Here is a 9,729-nt window from a genome sequence, read left to right on the forward strand (position 1 = left end):
AATGGGGATGTGAGGGGAGCATGGGAGGAATAAACGAACTCTAAATAGGGCGAAAGGGAGGGAGGGTAAGGGAGGGGGCATGTGGGTAGGAAAGACAGTGGAATGAAATGGACATCATTACCCTAAGTACATGTATGAAGACACAAATAGTGTGACTCTACTTTGAGTACAACCAGAGACATGAAAAATTGTACTCTGTATGTGTACTATGAACTGAAATGCATTCTGCTGTTATGCATAACAAATTAGAATTAATACATAAATTTAAAAATAAAAGAAATGGATTAAAGTTCTTTTAAAAAAAGGATGGGGATGTGGCTCATTAGGTAAACCCCCCTAGGTTCAATCCCTGGTACCAAAAGAAAAAGGAAAGAAAAAAATGCATAAGAAATCAAAACCACAATGAAATGTCATCTCACGCCCATTAGTATGGATTTTATCAAAGAGACCAATAAATAAATAAGTAAATACTGTTTGAGTTGGGTATGTAGCTCAGTGGTACACTGCTTGCCTAGCATGCGCAAGGATCTGTGTTCAATCCCGTTACTGCAAAAACAAAGATAAATAAATACTGGTGAGGACGTGGAGAAAGGGAAATTTATAAAATTTTAGTAGGTATATTAGTTGGCTTTTCATTGCTGTGATCAAAATACATAACAAGACCAATTTAGAAAACGAAAAATTTAGCCAGGTGCTGTAGACCATGCCTGTAATTCCAGTGACTTGGGTGGTTACATGAGTTCTAACCCAGCCTCAGCAATTTAGGGAGGCCCTAAGCAACGCAGTGAGACCCTTTCTCTAATAAAATGTAAAAAAGGGCTGGGGTTGTGGTTCAGTGGTTAAGCACATCTGGGTTCAATCCCTGGTATTAAAAAAAAGGCAAAGTTTATTTTGGCTCATGATTTCAGAAGTTTTGTGGGTTTATTTTTTCTTGGTTCTTTTTACTTACACATGACAGTCAAATCCATTTTGATATAATTATATAAGCATGGATTATATCTTATTGTAGATAGAACCCCATTATTTTGGATATACACCAACTCCATTGTCTGGGCCCAAGGTGAGGCACAACATCATGGTGGAAGAGTGTGGTTGAGGAGCATTGCTACATTTATGGAAGCCAGGAAGCAGAGAAAGGAGGGGAAGGAACCACAGGGAAGATGCACCCTTCAGGGGCACTCCCAGGGATCACCTTCTCCAGTCAGCCCCCACCTGTCCAGTTAACACCCAGCCAGTCAGTTTAAATTAGGATGGACTGATTAGCTTACAGCTCTCACAACCCAATCATTTCATCCAGGAATATTCCTGCATTAACACAGGAGCTTTTGGAGGACACCTTATGTCCAAACCATAAGAGAGGGAATGTAAATTAGTGTATCCATTATGGAAAACAGTGTGGAGTTTCCTCAGAAATCTAGAAACAAAACTACTTACTGTAAACTATCAATCCCACTCCTGGGTATACATATGAAAAAAATGAAATCAGTATGTTCAAGACATACCTGCATCCCATATTTATTGCATCGCTATTCACATTAGCCAAAATATGGAATCAATTGAGATATCCCCAGCCTTTTTTATTTATTTTATTTATTTTTAAAATAATGTTGATACTAGTCTCTAGATTTTCTTTTAAAAAAATATTTATGTAGTTGTAGATGAACACACAATATCTTTATCTATTTTTATGTGGGGCTGAGGATCGAACCCAGTGCCTCGCACATGTGAGGCAAGCGCTTTACCACTGAGCTACAGCCTCAGCCCCGCTTTCTATTTTTTATTTAGAAACAAGTTTTCACTAAATTGCTAAGTCTGGCTTTGAGCACTTGATCTTTCTGCCTCGGCCTCCTGAGTCACTGGGATTACAGGCATGTGCGACCATGCAGGCTCAGTGGCTCCCCTTTAATCCCAGGATAAAGTTCAAATTCCTTAGGACGTCTTACAGGTAAGGTTCACATATAATTGATCACCATTTACTCTTTTGGGGGAGGGTACTACAGATTGAAGTCATGGGCACTCAGCCATGAGCCAAATCCCCAGCCCTATTCTGTATTTTTATTTAGAGGCACAGTCTCACTAAGTTGCTGCGCATATCACTGTTGCTGAGGCTGGCTTTGAATTCGTGATCCTCCTGCTTCAGCCTCTGGAGCCGCTGGGGTTTCAGGCATGTGCCATCATATCCAGCTCACCCATTTACTTTTGAGAATGAAATGGTGTGTGGTTAGGTATATACACTGGGCCCACAAGCATATGGTCCCTGTACTTATGCAATCTTTCGTGATCTAGTCTCACCAGCTCCACCCCTCGTCACAGCTCCCCAGTGCACTCCAATACAAAAACTCTCTCTCACACACACATATGCAAATGCACAAGCACACACACGAGTGCGTGTGCATACATACACAGCCACTTTGTTTCCTGGGTCCAGATAAACATATGATATTCTGTCTGCTGAAACACCATTCTCCTCACTCTATTTGGCCAACTTCTTATCAACTACTTCAATCTAACCCCCTACTTCAAGAGTCAAAATAACAGTGCTAAGAATATAGCTCAGCGGTAGAGCCCTTGTCTGGCTATGTGCAAGGCCCTGAGTTTGATTCCTAGCACCTCTGAAACAAACAAACAAAAAAAATTACATGATTCTTATTTTCTTGGGAGGCTGAGGCAGGAGTATCACAGGGTTTGAGGCTAACCTCTTATAATTTATTTATTTTTCTTTTTTTTTTTTTTTGAGAGAGAGAGAGAGAGAGAGAGAGAGAATTTTAATATTTATTTTTTTAGTTTTTGGCAGACAAAACATCTTTGTTTATATGTGGTACTGAGGATCGATCCCAGGCCGCACGCATGCCAGGCAAGCATGCTACTGCTTGAGCCACATCCCCAGCCCAACCTCTTATAATTTAGCAAGACACTGTCTCAAAATAAAAAGAGTTGGGGATGGAGCTTAGTGGTGGAGTGCTACCTGGGTTCAACCCCCAATACTGCAGAGATAAATAAATAGAATGATAAACTCCAACAAGTCCTTCCTGATGTCCAATACTGGCTTAGGTGCCCTCTCCTGTGCTCCCATAGCACCTTGCTCTTCCCTCTTCACAGCACTTATCACACCAGATCCTAATTATCTGTTTTCTTACCCAATTCCTCCTCTAATTGAGTGCACCTCAGGGTTGAGGATCTTGTTTTTGTTTGTTTGTTTTTGGTACCAGGGATTGCATTTAGGGGTTCTTTACCACTGACCCACATCCCTAGCCCTCTTCATTTATTTATTTATTTATTTTTTAAATTTTGAGACAGAGTCTCACTAAGTTGTCTGGGGCCTGCTAAGTTACTGAGGCTGGATTTGAACTTGCCATCTTCCTGCCTCAGCCTCTCAAGTTGTTAGGATTACAGGCTGGTGCCATCACGACTGGTGACTATGTCATATTTGTGTGTATAACTCTAGGGACTGGCAGAGCTTGGCTTGTGGAAATGCACTGATGATACACTTGGGTTTGTGTACTTGCCTATCTGCTAAGTGAGTGTGAACTGGCTACTGTGTCGTCGTCCTGGCTTCTAGGGCACACAGGGGAAGAGGGGACCTGAAAGACTGACAGGGTCTCAAGGAACTGTGCAGCCAACCCTTAGAGCTGGAACCTTCCTTATTCCCCAGGTGTCCCTTCCCTTGGGCAACTGTTGGGCTCCCCCTAGTGGCAGCTGGGCACCAGTAACAGACCTCGTGCTCCGGATGGTGGCTGTAGGAAAGGAACTCTGGGAGTTGTGTTTGAGTTGGGGTGCTGTCCTCAGGTAGGACGCTGAGGGCGCAGCTCAGCAGCCATAGTCCTGGGGAAAGCTAGGACCAGGCTTCAAGTATTTGGTAGCCCTCCCCTAATGCCTTGTGTTCCTCCTGCCTTGCTGTCGCCCCTCTCCCAGAATAAAGTCCCAACAGGTTATATTCAGAGGTCCTACCCCACGATCTTTGAGGGTTATGATTAAAACTGGGCAGTGTAACTCTAGGATGCTTCCATGCTAGGACTAGAAAACTTCTGTTCAGTGTGTTGTTCTCAGATGAAATGAATTGGTCACGCCTGCTTGGCCTGTTTTGTTTTATATTCAGACCTGGAATCAAAACTGCAAGGTGTGAATGAGTTCATGGCAACTATATGGGTAAAGCAATGAGAACTCAAATGCAGTAGTTAACAGACATGCCAAGTATCGGGGTTGGTGCTTGGAGAAAAAAATAAGAACTGGAGCCAGTTGGAAAAATAAATGGTGCTGAGCGGAATGAGAGTAGGGTCATTGTCACTCTGCATGGTTTCAGCTATTTTCACTTCAAAATGAGCTTCTCCTTCTCAGTTTTACCATTGGCTGCTGAAATTTTGGAAGAATATACTGGGGGAAAGAGCTCTGGAAACAAAAAAAAAGTGGAGAGAGGTCTGACTGTTGGCCATTGGATAATTTCTTATCTCCTCTAGGGCATGGGTGGGTGACAGTAAGACATTATGGAGGGACATTGTAGTAATCTATTTTTCATGACTAAAACAAAATACCCAGCCAGGTACTTATGAAGAAAAGGGGTTTATTTAGTTCACTGTTTTTAAGGCTGAAAATTCACACAGCATCTGGTGAGGGCCCCCTTGTCTGCATCACTTCATGGTGGATGGAACCACAGTGATAGAGCAAGTGAGATCTCCCCTGAGAGATCATGTGAACTGACAGAAAACCAAAGAACAGTTTAGGGGTCAGCCTGACCCCTAAACTGTTCTTTGGTATCCAATTATCTTTATTTTATTTTTATGTGGTGCTGAGGATCGAACCCAATGCCTCACACATGCCAGATGAGCATTCTACCACTGAGCCACAGCCCCAGGTTGAGGCTTTTATAACAACTTACTCTTAGAAGAACTCATTTCAGGAGACCAGCATTTTCTTCCAAGGACAGGGTCCCCAGTGACCTATCTCTCAAGGGGCTGTGCAACCAACCCTTAGAGCTGGAAACTTCCTTGTTCCCCAGGTGTCTCTACATCTTAAAGGTTCTATCACCGCCCACATCACCATATTGGGGACCAAGCTTGTCACACATGAAAACCTGGAGGGAAAACTACATCTAAACCATAATAAGCATACAATATTCCATCAGCTGAAAGGAGTAGGTAAGGAGAATCGCACCAACATCACCAACATGGATAGGTTTCTGAATCTCTAGTTCTGGTAAGGTTACCAAGGACTGTGATGGAGAAAGCTACCCTGCCCCTTTCTCTCTACTTCCCTTTCACTCTGCAAGTAAAACAAAACAAAGTCCTCCTCAGCAAGAATGAAGGCATAAGAAACTTCATAGCAAGATCTATTTAGGTTTCTCAAAGGCCAAGTCCAGTGAGGCTTCCAGAGGGGAAGAGAGTCAGGTATTCTGCAGGAATGGAGAGAGCAGAATGGAAAATAGCATTTAGGAAGGAATGTTGATGGTCTACTTTCTCATGGACCCTAAGTCTTTTTTTCCCACTATTGGGGTTTGATGCTAGGCAAGTGATGTACCAGAGCTACATCTCCACTGCCCCCTTTGATTTTCAGACAGGGTCTTGCTAAGTTGCTGAGGCCGAACTCAAACTTGTGATGTTTCTGCCTCAGGAGTCTCAGATCAGCAAAAAAGATCTGAGAGAAAAATAGGTCTCAAGCATGGAAGTAAAGATAAAAGTAAAGCTGTAGGCCCTGTTATGGTTTGGATATGAAGTGTCCCCCAAAACTCCCATGCGAGACAATGAGAGAGTTCATAGGGGAAATGATTTGGGTTATGAGAGCCTTACCCCAAGCAGTGAATTGATCCCCTGATGAGATTAATTGAGTAGAAATTGGAGGAAGGTGGGGTGTGGCTGGAGGAGGTGGGACATTGGGGTCCTGGCTCTGAGTATATATTTGTATTTGGCAAGTGGAGACTCTCTTTTCTCTCTCTCTGCTTCCTGCTCATCATGTAAGCTGCTTGCCTTTGCCACACTCTTCTGCCATGATGTTCAGCCTTATCTCGAGCCACAAGGAATGGAGTATGCTGTCTATGGACTGAGACCTCTGAAACCATGAGACACCAAATAAACTTTTCTTCCTCTAAAACTGTTCTGGTCAGGTCTTTTAGTCACAGCAGCCCCTTGCTTTTAAGCTATCTTGGCTTGTCTTGAGCCACTTGTAGCAATGTCTGGTAGTCAGGGAGTACACAGGGATACCACCAAGTGCATTTTGGGGCAATCTGCTGCAAGGAGCAGAGCCAGAAGTTGAGAGTAGGTGGCAAAAACCTAAAAGGCACAAGACTGATCTATCCTTGGCCTGGAAATGAGACACAAATAAACTTCACAATGTCCACCTGCCCTATTGCTGCTAATTCTATCCCTTCCTTCTCTTATTTGAAGATACTATAGGATATCATAGATGCCCCTGGTAACATGTTATCAGGTGATGCGGGGATGAGGTACTTTGACATCCCTAAAGAGGGTTCTGAAGACACATGCTGTCCTCAAACCTCTTTGGTCATGTTATGCACAGGTTTCAAAAGGCTTTCTCATGGGCAATTAAAATGAATGTTCTGTAAAGACAAAGAGAGGGTGTTTGAGGCTCCAGGAAGACAATCAACAGAAGCTTTTAATGACTGGAGGAATAGATGAAAGCCACAGTCGGAGGCTGACTCCATTTCCTGACCTGATGTAATGGCTATTTTTCCACACAGAACATCTAGTGTCCCATTATTCTCTGGTGAAACCACACCTCCACATAAGAAGCGGTGGTTTGAGCAGTGGGCCCTAGGTCAGAAGTACAAAACTTATCTTCTCTGTGTCTCCATTTTAAAAAGCTTTTTTTTTTTTTTCCTATTGGAGAGGAGCCAACCTCACTGGTTGAGGCCGGGAGATTGAAAGTTTGAGGCCAACATGGACAAGTTAAAAAGACCTTGTCTCAATAATAAAATGTGTGTATAATTATGTAACAATCAATCCCACTATTATGTGTAATTATAATGCACTAATGAAAATTTAAAAAGTAAAAAGGGTTGGGGATGTAGCTCACAGGTAGAACTCCTTGCCTCCCTCCTCCTGCCCTGGGTCAAAGCCCAGTACCAGGAAAAAAAAAATCAGGGCAATAGGAGAGACAAATATTTCTTTTTTGGCATTTCAGGCTTTTATAATTCTAATAACTCTCAGGTCTAACATGCTATTAATAGATAAATTAACATTTGTAGCAGAAAACACTTGGTATCCAAATCTGGGAAGAAGACTTAAATTTAGCAGTCCCCTTTTGAAATGAAACAGATCTTCCATAGAAGCATCAGTTTTGGGAGTTGTCAAGTTTAGCCTTGGTCCAGGAAATCTCTTATTCTCCGGTTCTGGAGATGGGGGAGGTAAAGGGGGTGTGAAACAGAACCTAGTGGTGCCTTCTGCTCAGAGGCAATCATATGTCATCCAGGTAATTTCCTGTGAACTGTACTTGCCTGCATCAAAGTTCAGCTTTGGTGCTGTTACCTCCTCATGCCCCAGTCTGCTCCTGCCACTGTTTTGCAGTCAGGAACCCATCACTGCTGGGCATGGCTCAGGAGACAGAGGAAGTAGAATTTAGAGTTCAACGCCAGCCTCAGCAACTAAGCAAGGTCCTAAGCAACTATCTCTAAAGACCTGTCTCAAATATATATATATATATATATATATATATATATATATATATATATATATATATATATATATTAAAAAAAGGCTGGGAATGTGGCTCAGTAGCTAAGCCTCCCTGGGTTCAATCCCAGGTACTCCCCCCTCACCAAAAAAAAAAAAAAAAAAAAAAAAAAAACACCTCACTATGCAACACACTTTGGTTTCTCCCACTGTAGAAAATGGATGATTATGGCACTTTGTTGAGTGTCACAGGGAACTGAATACTGGCCTTCCCCCAGGCATAAGGATCAATGTTGGAGGTCCTTGAGGGCTTTTTTGCAGCACTGGAGTTTGAACCCAGGGACACTCTTACCACTGAGGCACATTCCTAGCACTTTATTGAGAGTCTCACTCAATTGCAGAGGCTGACCTTGAACTTGTGACCCTTTCTCAGTTGGAAGTAGCTGGGATTACAAACCTGTGAAAACACACTACTCTGCAGAGGGCTTTATTTTTGGGGGGAGAGGGGTAGGTACCAGGGATCAAATCCAGGGGCACTTAACCATTGGGCAACAACCCCAGACCTTTTTGAGTCAGGATCTCTCTAAATTGCTTAGGGCCTTCTAAATTGCTGAAGCTGGCTTTGAACTCACGATCCTCCAGCTCCAGCCTCCCGAGCTGCTGGGATTATAGGCATGCACCAATGTGCCCACCTAGGGCTTTTTTTTGTTTTGGTGGTGGTGGTGCTGGGGATTGAACCCAGGGCCTTGTGCATGTGAGGCAAGCACTCTACCAACTGAGCTATATCCCCAGCCCTAGGGCCTTTCTTAAATGACCTCAAAATCTCAACCCAGAAAATGAATTAACCAAAGGGATTTACAGAAGTCTTACATCAAAATAGTTACCCCTTATCTGCAGTTCCACTTTTCATGGCTTGCTGCTCAGTCAACTGCAGGCTAAAAATATTAAATGGAAAATTGCAGAAATAAAACAATTCATAAATTGTATGCTATTCTGAATAGAATGATGAAATCTCATGTTGTTTCACTCTGTCACACTCTGTGTGGGACATAAATCATTTGTTCAGCATATCCATCCTGTATATGCTGCCAGCCTGTTTTGTTAGTCATTTTGGTCATCAAATCGGTATCCAGTATCACACAGTACGTGTTCCAAGTTTTACTTTATAATGGCCCCAAAGGCCAGACATGGTGGCACACACCTGTAATCTTGGTGACACAGGATCACATGTTCAAGGTCAACCTCAGTAACTTGATGAGACCCTCTCAAAAAAATGGGGGGGGGGGATGAAAGCAACCCTGGGTTCAAGCCCCAGTATCACAAAATAGGGGTATTATTTGTCCTTAGGGCCCTTCTTTCAGGCCCTCTGTTGAGTACAAGGGTTCCATCTGTACAAGGCTGTCCCTGCCCACCAATGTGGAAAAAGAACATTAATCAGCACAGCCTCCCAACTGATTTTTTTTTTAGGGGTGGGGGATACCAGGGATTGAACTCAAGGGCACTTGACCAGAGTCACATCCCCAGCCCCATTGTTTTGTATTTTATTTAGTGACAGGGTCTCTAAATAAAAAAAAAAATTATATACACACACACACACACACACCCACAAAGCAAAACAGTAGTGATGCTGGCAATTTTATTATAGTTATAATTTTCTATTTACCAGTTGATGTTCTTACAATTCCTAATTTGTAGATAAACTTTATCACAGGTATGCATGCATAGGAAAAAACTGTGTGTGTGTGTATATACATTATATATAATTTATTTCAGTACTAGGCATGGTTTTAGGTACCCTCGGGGAGTGGGGGTGAGGAGGTTAGATCATTATCTGTGGAGAGGTAGGGAACTACTATATTCTAAGATGGTAAATCCAGACCAATTCATCCAATACTTCCAAGAAATAACATCACCAGCAATTGAAGCCATCAATGCTTCATCTCAGCTTCTTCCAGAGCAAACATTTGAGATTGAAGTGGGCAAGGGAATCATAGTCCCTTCAGTTCCTCAAATTGTAGAAAGAGAAGCTAGTTGTAATGTAGATATTCAACAAAAGGAAAAACATAATAAAAGCAGGCCCAAGCTTCAAAAATCAAGGCTTCCACCAAGC

At 42.6% G+C, this 9,729-nt stretch overlaps 1 non-coding gene across 1 annotated transcript; it reads right to left on the reverse strand.

The window, feature by feature from the left end:
- Positions 1–8,336: 8,336 nt before the first annotated feature.
- Trnav-cac (transfer RNA valine (anticodon CAC)) lies at positions 8,337–8,409 on the reverse strand. The gene has a single exon. It is a non-coding gene; the product is annotated as a tRNA-Val (tRNA).
- Positions 8,410–9,729: the final 1,320 nt, after the last annotated feature.

This window comes from Ictidomys tridecemlineatus, chromosome X (assembly GCF_052094955.1).
Source record: "Ictidomys tridecemlineatus isolate mIctTri1 chromosome X, mIctTri1.hap1, whole genome shotgun sequence".
In the NCBI taxonomy this organism is placed as follows: Eukaryota; Metazoa; Chordata; class Mammalia; order Rodentia; family Sciuridae; genus Ictidomys; species Ictidomys tridecemlineatus.